General features: G+C 36.3%; 1 long non-coding RNA gene across 1 annotated transcript; it reads left to right on the forward strand.

The window, feature by feature from the left end:
- On the forward strand, positions 1-14,214 carry LOC118763858. Its single transcript, XR_004999613.1, has 4 exons — positions 1-15; positions 1,541-1,548; positions 8,850-8,854; positions 14,003-14,214. It is a non-coding gene; the product is annotated as an uncharacterized LOC118763858 (long non-coding RNA).
- Positions 14,215-17,315: the final 3,101 nt, after the last annotated feature.

Genomic DNA, 17,315 nt, shown 5'->3' on the forward strand with positions numbered 1-17,315 from the left:
TGTGTTTGTTGTTTAGTTCCAGATTAATATTGATCAAACAAACTATGATGAACAGCATTCCAGTCATGACCATCACGTTTCTCTTTCTAAGGCAAACACTACATTGTCTAATGTATACTTTATTTTTTAAAGACGGGTCGATGTAACTTGAGGGAAATCTGGCAGTTATTTCTAGCCAGTCGAACGGCCGTGTAGAGCTTCTTTCCTTGGCTTATACGGGATTTTATCGATATGTGTGTTTGTGTATCTATCTATCTATCTATCTATCTATCTATCTATCTATCTATCTATCTATCTATCTATCTATCTATCTATCTATCTATCTAGCTGTCTGTCTGTCTGTCTGTTTATCTATCTGTCTATCTGTCTGCCTGCCTGCCTGCCAGTCTGTCTGGCTTCCTGCCAGTCTGTCTGTCTGTCTGTCCGTCCGTCCATCCATCCATCCATCCATCCATCCATCCATCAATCCATTCATCTGTTCGCCCATCTGACTGTTTATCTACCTATCAACCTGACTGTGTGTGTCTCTCCCTCTTTCTCCTTCTCTCTCTCTCTCTCTCTCTCTCTCTCTCTCTCTCTCTCTCTCTCATACTAGTTGCAGTAATCATTGGACTACACCATAATGGAGTGTCGCGTATGCACAAATTTTTGTCGAAATTATTGTCTCCAGTTCTTAATCTTGTGCTTATTTCTATTTATGAAGTGGCTATGCCAATCTAAAGAGCAAAACTCGATGGGCAAAATACCGCAAGTTATTTTTGTTTGCAGCACCAATTTATCGACCTCCGCGTTAACACACACACACACAAACACTACTCTCGCTCTCTCTCTCTCTCTCTCACACACACATGCATACATACATACATAAGTGACAATCTGAATAAGCTAGGATTTTCAGAAAAAAAATCAACCAACTAACTAGCATACTACAAAAGCAGTCTGTAAGCAGAACAGTAAAACTATGCAAGACTTTTCCCAATTTTATAATATGACATTGTTTTTGTTATCTACATTCCCTCGAGGGAGCTTTGTATCTTTGCTAGAAATCAGCTCCTTCAGAGGAAGAATTTAAATAATTTTAAATAGAAGATGACATACATACATAAATACGCCTTTCTCTTACACATTCCCTTTCTTCCTTTCACGCCCCCCCACCAGAACATCAATGCTAATACACTTAATATGACCAACTTACATTAAGGGGAGGTAAACACTGACCCGCTACTTAAATCTACCCAACACAGCCAAGGGCGATAATTTCCAATCCCCGTCCACTATATATACATATATATATATATATATATATATGAATTATTACACTTCTAAATGTCTGAGAGAGAGAGAGAGAGAGAGAGAGAGAGAGAGGAGAGAGAGAGAGAGAGAGAGAGAGAGAGAGAGAGAGAGAGAGAGAGTAATGCAGTAACAGCACGATAAAGTGATGGCTTGTTGTCAGCTTAATGTGGCAGTCCCAGGTGAGGGAAGAAAGTTACTGCTATTTAGTCCCAAGAAACACCGTTTCTAGTTGTCTACGCGACACAAGCGTTCTGTGTCCTTAGGTTTTCGAACATGGGAGATCAGCACCTGTGTGTGTGTATATATATATATATATATATATATGTGCATCAGCATGGCCACAGCTCTGAGCTGAAACTAGAAATATATATATATATATATATATATATATATATATATATATATATATATATATAATATATATATATACAGGGGTTGGACAAAATAATGGCAACACCTAGCATCATAGCATCATAATTTTGAAATGTCTATAAAACTGTCAAAAGCTTGTTTATTTTTATGTTTTTTTTATATTTATTATTAGTGTTGCTTAATATGTTTTGCTATAATTTCTGTTTCTTTTCAGATATCATCTGAAAAAGGTAATTAAAATTCGTTAAAATGACAGAGCTATCGGACTTTCAAAGACGTCAAATTGTTGGTGCTCGTGTGGCAGGGGCTAGCGTAACGAAAACAGCCGAAATGTTTGGTGTATCAAGAAGTACTGTCTCGAAAGTAATGGCAGCCTTTGAGAAAGAGGGAAAAACCTCCTCGTCGAAACAAAAATTCCGGTAGAAAACCAAAACTCAGATAAGGAATTGTTAGGATCACAAAAGTACAGCTCCCAAAACTACTGCAGAGCTTAATGCCCACCTCGAGAACCCAGTTTCCACAAAAACTGTTCGCCGGGAGATGCACAAAGCCGGATTTCACGGGAGGGTCGCAATCAGAAAACCACTACTTTCAAAAACAAAGGTTGCAAAGCGTTTCGAGTGGAGTAAAAACCTACAGAACTGGTCCCTAGAGCAGTGAAAAAATGTTATTTTCTCGGATGAGTCATCTTTTACCTTTTTTCCGACCACCGGCCGAGTATACAGCTAAAAGAAGCATTTGACTCTGACTGCCTTCTTCTAACTGTTAAACATGGAGGAGGATCTGTGATGATCTGGGGGGCCATTTCTTGGAAATCCGCCGGCCCAATGGTTTCCTTTCATGGCAGAATTAATAGTCAAGACTCTTAAAGCATTTTATTTGATCAAATTCATCCTACGGTTGCAGAACTGTTTCTGGAGGGAAACGCAATCTTTCAGGATGATAACGCACCAATCCACACAGCTAAAGTTGTTACTGAATGGCACGAGGAAAATTCAAGTCTTATATGGCCACCACAGACCCCAGATCTCAATGTTATTGAACATTTATGGTGCATTTTAGAAAAATAAGTAAGGAGTCGATATCCTCAACCATCATCAATACAAGAACTGGAGACTGTTTTAGTTGAAGAATGGGCAAAAATTCCTTTGGAAAGAATTCAAACTTTGTACAAGTCCATACCTCGTAGAATTCAAGCTGTAATTACTGTCAAAGGCGGTTCTACACCATATTAAAATGAATTTGTTTGAATTTTTAAAGTGTTTCTATTACTTTGTCCAACACATTGGAGATTGGCATTCAATGAATAAAGGGTGGAGGAAATTAGATATAGGGACAACGTCATATACAACGGGCTTCCGCATAGTCTCCATTTACTAAACTTTACTCACCAGGTGTTTGTAAAGTGGGCATCTTTTTCTTTTCTCTTCTTTTTTTTTGAAGACGGGTATATGTGTGATTTTAGGAAGGTTTAGCAGGTTTGATGTACCAGAACTAATCTATGACCAATCAATAGCAGTAACTAACTTTAAAAACGGGTTACTGTGGCAGTCCGTGCGCGATTGTTCCACTTGAGAAAATTATCATCATCATCATCATTGACATGTCAATTGACTCTAGCTACTGACATTTTCCATATGGAAACTCCTACTTTTCCAATCTATCTATCTATCTATCTATCTATCTATCTATCTATCTATCTATCTATCTATCTATCTATCTATCTATCTATCATCTATCTATCTATCTACCTACCTACCTACCTGTCTGTCTGTCTGTCTGTCTATCTGTCTATCTGTCTGTCTGTCTGTCTGTCTGTCTGTCTCTCTCTCTCTCTCTCTATCTATCTATCTATCTATCTATCTATCTATCTGTCTGTCTGTCTATCTATCTATCTATCTATCTATCTATCTATCTATCTATCTATCTATCTATCTATCTATCTATCTAGCTGTCTGTTTGTCTATCTATCTAGCTGTCTGTCTGTCTGTCTGTCTGTCTGTCTGTCTGTCTATCTATCTATCTATCTATCTGTATGTCTGTCTGTCTGTCTGTCTGTCTATCTATCTATCTATCTATCTATCTATCTATGTTGGTCACTCCCGTCGGTTTCGACGTAAGAGTGTTTGAAGGAGAGGACTTACGTAAAACAGTGTCCATGATGTTGGAGACTGTATTATATATGTAAGTATGTGCATATATATGTGCGTTTTTGTGTGCGTACGTACACATGTAAGTATGTAATTTCAATACAGAGCAAATAATTCAAGAGAAAATACTTGTGAAGATATTGACTTTATTATTATCTAATCCTTGAACTATTTAATGCTTTTTTGGGGCCTGCAATCGCCTATTTTATTGATTCTGTTATTATGATTTCTAATTGTTACACTAGATAATAATAGAGTCAATGATATCTTCGCAAATATTTTCTCCTGAATTATTTGCTCCGTTTTGAAATTATTTTCACTCAAGTGGCTGCCATGATTCGGCACAAAACGAATGAGTTGCAGCGCAGACTTCAACGTGACGGGTTGGGGCTCTCCACCATGGTAACGTGTGCTGAGGAAGGTGAGGCTATAATGCCACTCCAGAAAGCGGTCTACGCGAGTGCAAATACTTGAATGTATGCTGAGAGATTGTCTTAGCCCGTTTGCATTCAGACGGCTGATTTCTGTAGTTATTATCAGTGTATTTTGGATATTTAAATAAGAGTTTTGTCTGTTATTTCCAGCAGGCAGGCATACTTAGTATGTCCTTTGATTAATTTTAATTCTCCAGCTATGTAAGTATGTACATATGCTATCCAATATCCTTTCATACGTTAGAAAAACAGGCACTTGTATATTAGGTAACAGAGTGGGTATATTATATATAAATATTGTAAGTTTAGTCTCACAGCGGCCAATTCATGTTATCGAACGTTTTCATGTTAAAAAACACTTGCTGCGTTGAAAGAATTTAACAGTCTTTTGTCATGGCTGATCGAAAGTGTATAGTTTGAGCTCTAATGTACTAGACGTCTGGAAGTAGGTAGGAAATTTCTCTGAACTCATTTTGTCCTACATAATGAAGATGCCCTGGTATTAACGGTGCCTCCTCCAACAAGCTCAGGAAGCATCTAATCCATATCCGTAACTCCCGCAGGCTCAAAATTACTAGAGACACAAACTCGAAAATAGCTAATGTCCTAGATGTAACAGTGAACCTAAACACAAATTCTTGAAATCCTTCCAGAAACCAAACGAGAAGCAGGTACAGCTTCCAGCCATTTCAAAAACCTAGTGAGGGGGTGTTTGCAGCAGGATCTCCAACTTATTTCCAAATAAGGGAATCTTCTACGTGGTGGCCCCATACTATAACGAGGCCCTTAGCGGCCAGTGGATTCAAAGATGGAATTAATTATATGTCCTATCCTAGCCTTTCTAAGAGCAAACGACTCCGTAAGATTATGTTTCTCTTTAATGTGACAACTTGTGTAGGTAGGATTATCCTTAAATTAGTAGATAAGCATTTTCCGCAGACACAGAACTACAGGAAAATATTCAATATGCAAACCTTGGTAGTTTCATATACTTGTAAATCTAAAAGAAAGTAAATTTTAGTAAATAGGCAAAACACAGAGATAGGATGCTCTTTCAGAAGTAACGCCACATGCTCGCTAAATGGTCAATGCAGTACAGAGACATTTGTATTTTTTTTCTCGGGAGAGCAACATTAAGAAAGACGCATGTAATTGATTTCTTCGCTTAAGCTACATTTTATAAGAGCTGAAACTTACGTAAAAACGTAAAAAAGTTCTTATTTATACTGTACACACTTGTATTAAACACCATTTTCATTTGTCACCGTAGCAGACACACACACACACACACACACACACACACCACACACACACACACACACACGAGGCGGTATCCAAAAGAAACTGGAATTTTGCAATATTATCTTAGTCACTTAGTTTTACATGTTTACACTTTTATCGCCTTCAAAGTAGTCTCCATTTGAAGCAATGCATCGGCCCAGGCGCGTTTTCCACTGTTCGAAGAAGTGCTGGGACTCTTGCGAAATGATGTCTTTTAACGCCTCCGTCCACATCTTCACTTCGTCCACATCTGCAAAACGTTTTCTTTTAAGGACAATTTTCATTCGGGGAAACAAAAAATGTCACAGGGAGCAAGATCGGGCATATAGGGAAGGTGTGTAAGCGGGGTCGTGCGATTTTTAGTCAAAAACTGTCTCACACTCAAGGCGGTGTGCACAAGTGCATTGCCGTGATGAAACTATCTCTCTACACTTTGTCACAGATCGGGGCGTTTTTGTTTCACCGAGTTTCGTAAATGCCAAGTAAAATTTCTGGTTAACAGTTTGACTAGGAAGAACAAATTCTGTGTGGACAATTCCTTTCACATCGATGAAACAGACTAGTATCGTCTTGACACTGGACTTCACTTGACGCGCTTTTTTGGGGCGTGATGACATTAAATGCTTCCATTGATTTGATTGCTGCTTCGTTCCCGGGTCGTAGCACCACCTTTCGTCACCAACTTCCAACTGTTCTTTCAGTTCACGACACGCATTCAGTCGTGACTGCTTTTGATCGTCCTTGAGCAAGCGGGGCATAAATTTTGTTGCAACTCTTTTCATTTGCAATTACTCGCTCAAAATTCGTCTGAAGGAGCCCCAGAACACACCAGTCATATCAACAAGTTCGTCAATTGTTCGGCGACGATCCTCCAAGATCAGCTCATGAATTTTCGTGATGTTTTCATTCATTCGGGAGGTTGGCGGCGGCTCTGAAAGAGGTTGGTCTTCAAGCGACAAGTGATCATTCCTAAAGTGTGAAAAACCACTCGGTAAACTTGTGTTTTGCTCATGGCAGCATTCTTGTAATCTGTTTGAAACATGGCAACTGTTTCAGTCACCCTGTTACCCAGCAGAAAACAGAATTTCACGGAAGCACGCTGTTCCTTCGTTTCAGCCATCGCAAAAATCAACGAACTGGGTAGAAGCACTGCACCATGTGACCGTACAACCCCACAGGAAGACGTCAGTCGGCAGACTGATGACTGAGGGTTGCATCAAGTGACTTCTAGCGGCGGAAGTCCGAACTACAACGGGCTTGTCCTACAGAGAACGTTTCCGGTTACTTTTGGGTACCCCCTCACACACACACACACACACACACATACGCACACATGTATACATATATATACAGTGGCTAACTGGAACAGCTTGCCAGCTTGCCCGATGGCAAGTGGGACCCTGCACCATTATAATCCATGTTAGAATCTAAGGGGCCCATCCCCTCAAGTTTGAGAATTTTTTATTCACTCCTGGAAGGATGCATTACTTATTTCAGCCTGGCTGTGTTTGTAGACAGTTGGAAAGAATACTTTTAACAAAAAAACAAAACAAAAAAAACAAACAAACAAAATTGATAACATTGTAGTTGCGGGTGGGCCACCTTAGTCTCCTAGCAACCAATGTTTTTACACAAAGCCCGCCACTGTATATATATGTGTATACATGCATATATATATGTGTTTGTGTGCAGTGTTTGTGTGCAGTGTTTGTGTGTGCGTGTGTGTGTGCGTGTGTATGTGTGCAAGTATGTATGTGTGTGAGTGTGTGTGTGTGTGTGTTTGTATATGATTTTGTTCCCTATCACCGATTGACAACCGGTGCTGGTTTGTTTACGTTTCCATAATTTAGCAGTTTAGCAAAAGAGACCGATGGATTAAATACCTAGCTCAAAAAAAGTAAGTACAGGAGTCGATTTTCTCGACTAAACCCTTGAAACCGGTGTCCCAGTCCAATGACTGAAACAAGAAGATAAAAGAGAAAAGATGACGGAGCTCGTAAATTCAGTGGATAGATTTTTATAGTGCTTAAACGTAAATTCAATATAATGCAGAGAGAGAGAGAGAGAGAGAGAGAGAGAGAGAGAGAGAGAGAGAGAGAGAGAGAGAGAGAGAGAGAGAGAGAGAGAGAGAGAGAGAAGGAAAGAAAAAGAGAGAAGAACGAGATATCTAGATATGGTATTTACCTAAAATCTTGTAAATTCTTCGGACAAGATTATTACTGTATTGTATAACTTGATGGTTTGAGTGCAAAGGTAGGAGTTTGTGCAGTGAAGTTTTGTACCGCTTACCCAGTCGTGGGTAGTTTCCTTTACCTGGGTGTCCTGAATAATACAGCGGATTACCATTGTGGAATAACAGCAGTAGCAGCAACGTGGTAATGAAGCAGATACGAAAATGTTCTGGAAGAGAAACAGAAATTTTTAATGAAATTAATATATATATATATATAAATGAAAGAAGGTTTGAAAATGCAATTTTAAAAATGTTTATTCACTTGACCGGTTTCCCTTTTTTTTTAGAAAAAGCTTGTCAAAAGTAAAATGTAAAGCTTTGTATGAGCTTTGTTGTGTTAAGTACTGGTCGTCGCAAAAGTATTAAAATACATATATACATTCTTTGATAATAATAAGAAAATGTTAAAAACAGTTTACAAGAAGGTAGTTAAGAAAGTAATCAGAATGGGACTCTATAAAGCATTTTGAGTTCAATAAAAATCATGTTTGTTTGGTAGTATATATATATATATATACAGAAGGAGATATATTTAAGAATTTACAAAAAATTGTAGAGGAATAACTGACCTGTCTTTCTGACATTTCTTCTTGTGTGTAGCTAAGGAATGTTTTTTTATTTTAAGGGACAGTGTGGGTAGTTGGTTGGGTGGGGTGGGGGGAAGGAGGAAGAGCAATGTAGAATCAGACGATTTTTTTGTTTCTGGGCTAATCTGTAATGGTTCAGTGGCTTTTGGGACTGGTCTTAGAGGTAAGACCATATATATATATATAATATATATATATATATATATATATAATATATATATATATATATATATATATATTATATATATATATGCATATATGTGTATAGGACATCACAAACCGTAAACAACATGAAATACGAAAGCAAAAGAGTCGAATTCATAAACAGCGAGAGAAACAAATGGGAAACAGGACAAGTAAACTAAAGAACGGCACTTCATCAGTTGTCGGTTGGCCGTGTGTGAGTGTGAGTGTGAGTGTGTGTGTGTGTGTGGTGTGTGTGTGTGTGTGTGTGTGTGTGTGTGTGCATGCTTGTTCTCCAACATCGCATGACAACCAGTGCAGGTGTGTTTACGCTCCACTAACTTAGAGAGGTTCGACAGCGAAACCGATAGAATAAGTTCCAGGCTTTAAAATAAATAAACGTGCTGGGATCGATCCATTCGACTAAAAGATCCTCCGAGCCGGTGCCTCAGCACGACTGCAGTCTAATGACTGACACAAATTAAAATAAAAGATATCAACAAAGGAAACGAAGTTTTGTTCGTTGTTGCTCTTTTAATAGTAGTTGTGTTCAGTGGCGGCTGTAAGTGTTTCCGGTGTAGGTTCAGATTGAAAATATTTAGTGTTCTTTGACTATTAATATTCTAATAACTCTTTAATAGTTTTATTCAGATTTGATGAGTGATAGAGACATCGTTCAACAGAATGCAAGATGTTTGGTTTCTGGAATTTTGGGTGACTACAAATGCCTTGGTTATGGCATTATACATACATACATACATACATACATACATACATACATACATACATACATACATATATATATGTATATATATATAATATATATATATATATATATAAATATATATATATATATATATATATATATATATATATGTATGTATGTATGTATGTATGTATGTATGTATGTATGTATGTATGTATGTATGTATGTGTGTGCGTGTGTGTGTGTGTGTGTGTGTGTGCGTGTGTGTGTGGTGTGTGTGTGTGTGAAGGTGCGTGGCTCAGTGGTTAGAGCGTCGGGCTCACAATCATGAGGCAGTGAATTCGATTCCAGTACCGGCTTGTGTGTTGTGTTCTTGAACAAGACACTTTATTTCACGTTGCTCCAGTTAACTCAGCTGTAGAAATGAGTTGCGACGTCACTGGAGCCAAGCTGTATCGACCTTTGCCTTTCCTTTCTATAACATCGGTAGCGTGGAGAGGGGAGGCTGGTATGCATGGGCGACTGCTGCTCTTCCATAAACAACCTTGCCCGGACTGTACCTCGGGGCAGGTGGGGGGAACTTTCTAGGTGTTACCCTTTATATATACATATATTTTTTTCTGATATTTTTAGCTCTGGAGTAATACTTTTAGATCTTCAAAATCTCCCTCGTCTGGTTGACTTTGTAAATTATCGAACATTTTAAATGTAATATTTTTATTAAGATCAGTTCCTGGTACGTATCCTCTTCCTTGCAGCAGTAATCAGTCAAAATTATCTCATTTTTTTAGTTATTTGAATTTCGAAAAATAGAAATTTTTTCATTCATTTCCATCTTGAGTTTAATCGATTCATGAATGTTGTTAATACATTTTTGAAATCATGTAAGATTTTTCATATTTCTATTCCAAATATATAAAACATAGATCAAAAAGTATTTTCAAGAGTATTTTAAATAAGCTTTGAAACTCTGGTAACAAATAACCTCTACTAAAGATTGCCTTCTAAAAGCCACATTCTAGCGTTGCATAAGTGGGTGCGATTTTTATGCTCATAACCACCCTTTTTATTTGAAATATAACTTGGTTCTCTTCTATTGATATTGTTTGTAAATTGTTTACAGAAGAATTATCGTTAGTTGTAGTTGAGTTTGTTTTGGTATAATTTATCGAATTTCTGTTCGATTTTGATTACATCTACATTTTAGTTTGTCGCTTCTTGACTACTTTGTAGGCGTTATGGTTCTTTCTGTTGTTACCAAATTGTGTATTTTCCTAGAGAGATTTTTGCATTATAGTTTTAATATTTGCTAATTCTTTTACGTATTTGGTTTCATAATTCTGCAGCTATTTTATATTATTTTACTTCTTGTCTTTGTACATCTTTCCCCTGTAGACCTAATAATATTTCTTCGAGTCTTTCTATTTGTACGTCTAGAAATTTCTTCCTGTATAACAGAATCACATTTTTCGGATTTGCTTTTGAATTTAGGAACTCGGAGTTGGAATAGAGCGATTTCCTTTACAAATTTCGGAAGTGGCGGTTTATTCTGATTTCAGTTTCTTTCTTTAGTTTTTAATGTAATATACTGGGCATTGAATCAAAGAAGTATGAAAACGATTCTTTACTATTTTGTCAGGGAGGGTAAATAGCGCTGACGAGCCTTTATTTTTTCAGGCCTCCAAGACTAGTGGGAAGAAGACAGGAAGATATCATCATACTGGAAATCGAGTCAAATTCTTGCAACAAAAGTAAATTCACTGAACGCGCCCAAGGGCCAGGCGGTGTTGTTAAACAGAGCGAATTTAAGATTAAGTCTGCTCCACCAAATTCTCGGAACAGAAAAGGCCAGAACAAATACTGCAGATACTGTTCAACTCTTTAACATTCTGCCAAACCGCCTTGGAGTGATGCTTTATTTTATTGGCCCTCGGATGAATGAAAGGCAAAGTTAATCTCAGCAAGATTTGAACTCAGAGCGCAGAGATCTAGAACAAAGATCCGCAAAGCTCTTTGTTAATTCGAATTCCTGATAAAACATAATTATGGATTTATATATTTATCATATATGTAATTAGAGGAAGCGAGTAGAGATAAATGAGAAAATGAAAGGAGATAAACCTTATAGTATAAAGAAAACCTATATAATTGATTGTTTATATAACGGGTTGTTTATAAAATGGTGGTTAATAAGTGAAAGAAGAAAGAAGTGAGGCAACTAATAGAAAAAGAATTCAGAAAAGGGAAGGTGCAAACGAAAAAAAGAGAAAAGACAACATGCTTTAGAACAGTATATAGGGAAGCTGTGTGAATGATATTTGTAAAATATTGAATGTTGTGGTATAAGTTATTTATAAAAAGATCGAGTTTAACAACTGAAATGCAATAGATAGGGTTTTTAATCTTTATAGAATACATGTAATTAATTAACGGAAAGGTGATGACGTATTGTAATTCTTCAGCAAAAATGAAACTCTTTGTTTACATAATGAGATAAGCTCGAGATTTCCATTGAGTATATTTTTACCGTGATAGAATAAGATTACACATATCTGTAAATTATACAAGTTCTCTCTAAAACAAAAGATATTATGCAATGAAACAGTTTTCCTTAGATTTCTTTTATCGCCATCAACTTTCCATTCATATTTATATCTTGTAAAATTTCTATAGTTTTTCCTTCTTTCCTATCTCCTCTCTTTTCTTTCACTATTTTCCATTTTCTTCGCGTAATTAGCTTTTTTTCTATCATTTACTCGTCTACATTTCTGTATATAACTGATGTATAAAACGACATTTCTATACGTTTACAACAACCAATAAAATCAAATACTTTTACTTTCAAATACTTAGTGACCTTTAAATGGCACTTAACTCAATTACGCCTTGCTTAATTACTAATACCTGATAAACTTATCGATGAAACTTAAATGTTGTGTTAGTAAAGTTTCACTTTCTGTTAAATATATTCTACGCTTCGTATTGAAATGTTTTTCTCGAGATTGCATGTAGTAAAGTTTATTCATTACTTTTTATCTATCTATCTATCTATCTATCTATCTATCTATCTATCTATCTATCTATCTATCTATCTATCTATCTATCTATCTATCTATCTATCTATCTATCTATCTATCTATCTATCTATCTATCTATCTATCTATCTATCTATCTATCTATCTATCTATCTAGCTGTCTGTTTGTCTACCTATCTAGCTGTCTGTCTGTCTGTCTGTCTATCTGCATGACTGTCTATAGCACATATATATTATATACGAATACATACATACATATATGTATATATGTGCGTGTGTGTGTGTGTGTGTGTGTTTATATATATATATGTGTGTGTGTGTGTGTGTGAATATATAAGTATGTATTTATCTATGTATCTACATATATAAACCAGTTTACTTTCATACCTATATCACACGAGTGAGTGACAAACGTCTCTTGCACGAAGTCATCGAGTTTGAGGAATGTATTCGGTTTACTAACATAGAATTACAACTGACTCTACACACTTCGAAAACAAGTGTGTATTAACTATTTCTCCAAAACACAAACAAATATAAATAGTGTATACATACACAATAAAACTATAAGGCGCAACACAGAACTAAATTACTCCTACATTTTTGTTAAATTGCATATAATTTTAGCTTTTTAATTTCTACACTAACTACAAATGAAAACAATTATTCAATCTTAAAGGTAGGAAGTTTCGCCATTAACACGAGAAACTTTATTACTCATAAATACCCAATTCAACTGATTCCAACTGTACAAGCAGAAATATTGACTTCATTATCACGTGGAATGTTATTGAAAAAGTCGCAACTATATGAAAATGGGAATAGAAGATGTGATCTATGTTCTGCTGAAAAATCGTCATTTTTATGACTTTCAGAATTCCACAAATTTCTTAATCAAAATTCGAAACTTGTGAAATGCCGGGACTTTGCTTAATATTTGTTGAAATATTGGAATTCTTTTATCATACACCAGACAAAACTTTCCCCACAAATATTGCATAAAGCCGAACGGAGTTTACTTTTCCATTCTGAACCATCGATATATTTGAATATATTATTTGATGTATGTCCGTGTACTACACATGTATGTGTGAAACATATATGTGTTCCTATGTAAACATAGTCTTTTAACAAATAATAATGAACTCACTCCAACATTTCGTGCTCTCTTTTTGCAATATGCTTTTCAGTTTATAATTTTATTTCCTCATCTAATTTCATCTTACTTAATGTTTTATTGTTCATATTCAAGTCTTCTGTTTCCATATGTTTCAAAGGAAACAAAACTTATTTTCACCCCTTAAGACATATGTTCCCCACAACATTCATATCCCAGCATGCAAAATACAAGAAGTCACGATATATTTGAATATTCTAGCTCGAGTTAGTTCAGTATTATAGTCTAACGTACGCTGAATTAATTGTTTAATTAGACAGGAATCTCAGAGTATGTATGTATGTATGTATGTATGTATGTATGTATGTATGTATGTATGTATGTATGTATGTATGTATGTGTGTATGCATGCATGCATGTATGTATGTATGTATGTATGTATGTATGTATGTATGTATGTATGTATGCATGCACGCACGCATGCACGCATGCACGCACGCACGCACGCACGCATGCACGCACACTCGCATGCACGCACGCATGCACGCAAACACACACGCACAAATATATACATGTGTATATATATGTATATGATTTATTATTCTGTTAAGGTAAGATGAACAAAAAAAGTACTACATCCAGTGAAAGACAAATATCATTTAATGTGCACAGTATAAGATAAGAGTTACTTATTGTTTCTTGATTGGAGACGCAGGTCTAGGCAGTTTTTATAACATGCTTTGTGACCCCAAGCAATCCCAGGGCTCTGAGCACACGGTCTATTCAATTTGCAAGTCAGGACGTTGGTATAAGAGAAATCACGAGAAAGAAACGAGAAGGTAGATACAAAAAGTAGAGGGATGAATAAAAACGGAAAAAAAGAAAGGAAATTAGAGTTATGTCCCATATGACCATAAAGCCATAGTTAAGCTAGTCGTTGTAGAATAGTTGAACGGAGAAGAGTCCAAATCCGGAGAGGGTGGTGTCCTGAAAAGCATTATTGCAAAATTTGTCCATATGTTCGCATTTTCTGAAAATTTCGGGCCTGGAATTGAATAATGCGGTGAAATTCGTTTATGTAAAAAGAATATGCGATCTTTCAGCTACGCACAAGCTGTATTCCTGTGATCCATTCACATATGGCATGGATTTCTCTACGATTCTCCACTTGATTGCGTGTTGTGTGCTGTTGGTCTCGAAACTCCATACATGACTAACCAACTTAGCGGCTTTACTTTTGTCGGTGGGTTTGCATAACGCCTTTTGAAATCGTCTTCTCCTAACCCGATGTAATTTTTCTTTTCAGCTAGATTATCTTGTTGTTACTTCTGCCTTGTATACAACGGAGTTTATCATACACGTCAGGTAAAAGTGGGCAAGCTTCAGGGTCACGACAGTTAAAAGTGCGAGCGGATTCTTGGTGATGTTTATGAGTGAAAATGTTCATCATATTGGCTCAGCAGCTGTATGGTACTTTAACAGGGCATCTATTAAAAAATCTTCCTGTATTTGTGGATTACTGGGAAATGCTTATCTAAAGAGACAGGAATTTCTTGCCCTTGTTATTTTTAACATTTAAGGAGAAAGTGGGGCGAATGATATTATTTGCTTGGTTCTATTTTTAGGTCTATTTCAATGATTCATATTTCAAATTGAAGACGCATATTTGAAGATGCTGTTAGATAGGACATTGTTATAGTAGGTAGATTCCTTACCAGCTATTCCTTTAAAAGAAGAGAAATTCGATATCCTATAACTAATGTTAGCTAACAGGTTTTTAAGCACTGTAGTAGGGTGACGTCCGTATCTCTATATCAGCTCACCTGGATTTCTATTATAGCCACTCTTAACCCTGTGGACTTAGTTCTTGATAAAGATTTCGGAATTTAAATTAAAATAATTTCAGCACTATACTACGTGATTTCTATATTGAACATGTCTAGCTCTCACATTCTGTGTACACACACACATACATACACATGCTCACACACACATACACACACGCACACACTCACATGCGCATACATGGAAATACACTACATTCTCTCTCGGTCACGCACATATACACATACAAACTTGCATGCATATACATACACTAATAAATATCGACACTTCTATATACAATGAATATAAGCTACATTTTGTTGCACATGCACAGTCACTCTAACAGTCACTTCCACCCAACATTGTATGTGTGTGTATGAGCGTTTATATAATACACACACACGCGCGCATATATATATATATATATATATATATATATATATATATATATATATATAATATATATATATATATATATATATATATATATTATATATATATATACTGTCACAAACAACTACTACTTCTGTCGCCGCTGTAACTACAATAACAACAACAACTACTACTACTACTACCACCACCACCACCACCACCACCACTACTACTACTACTACTACTACTACTACTACTACTACTACTATGACGATGATGATGACGACAACAGCCGTATTGACGACGACATAACAATCTTGTGAAAAACTAATTTAATCAATGAATGTTATATGACGACATGAGAAATGTAGAGATAAAGCTTTCGCTAGCATTTTCATGGCTTCTTATCTCTAAACTTTGAACAGATGTTGAATTATCACCTGTTTCTTCCAAGTATTTTACTGAAACAACCAAATGGTTATAAACAAATTCATTAAAGCGCCAATAGCCTTAATAACACACATATATATATATATATTCTTCATATTTGCATAAGGGAACATATTTATTAGGGATACAGACAATGTTGAGTGAGATGATCTAGATCGTAAATGTTTTGTAATTATTATAATAACATTTGAGGCGGCGAGTTGGCAGAATTGTTAGACCGTCAGAAGAAATGCTCTACGGTATTTCTTCCGACTTATTTTGTTCTGAGTTCAAATTACGCTCGGTTCGACTTTACCTTTCGAAGTTGAATAAAATAAGTACCAGTCAAGTACTGGGTCAATATAATCGACTTGCTGCTCCCGCTCAGATTGTTGTGTCAGTGACCAGATCGTTGACAATTCCTCTGTCAATCAATGGTGATGAAGAAACACAAACATACACACTCAGATTTATGCACAAACATACATACATAGTCACGCATCCACCTACCGCCCCATGGTGTATGTATATATATATATATATATATATATATATATGTATATATATATATATAATATATATATATATATATATATATATATAATATATTATATACATATATATATATATAATTCTTTTACATATTTCAGTCATTTGACTGCAGCCATGCTGGAGCATCGCCTTTCAGACGAACAAATCGATCCCAGGATTTATTCTTTGTAAACCTAGTACTCATTCGATCGGTTTCTTTTGTCGAACTGTTGGTGAGTTTACGGGTATGTAAACACACCAACATCGATTGTCAACCGACGATGGGAGGACAAACATAGACACTCATATATATATATATGTATATATATGTATATATATATATGTATATATATGTATATATGTGTATATATATGTATATATATGTATATATATATATGATTGATTGATTGATTGATTCCAGTTCCAGCCTATGAGCTGTGGCCATGCTGGGGCACCGCCATTTGGTGTTGCTACTTGGTTTTACTTCATGGAGGCTTTCTAGCAACTGCTATTTGGTGCATGAGAGAGTTCGATGCAGCTGCCCTCATCTGCCCCTCCTGCCGTGAAGTTGGTTCATCTGGGACACCTGACAGGAAGAGATCCAGCTTCATTTTAAAGACATCTGTATCCACCCCATGCAGGTCTCTCAGGTTCTTCGGGAGGATATTGAAGAGCTGTGGGCCTCGGAAGCCCAGGCTATCACAGAATCTTGTCCTACATCTTGATGGCAGGTTTGGAGTCCTAGGCACCACGCAGTGGCGCCAGTTC

This window comes from Octopus sinensis, linkage group LG6 (assembly GCF_006345805.1).
Source record: "Octopus sinensis linkage group LG6, ASM634580v1, whole genome shotgun sequence".
In the NCBI taxonomy this organism is placed as follows: Eukaryota; Metazoa; Mollusca; class Cephalopoda; order Octopoda; family Octopodidae; genus Octopus; species Octopus sinensis.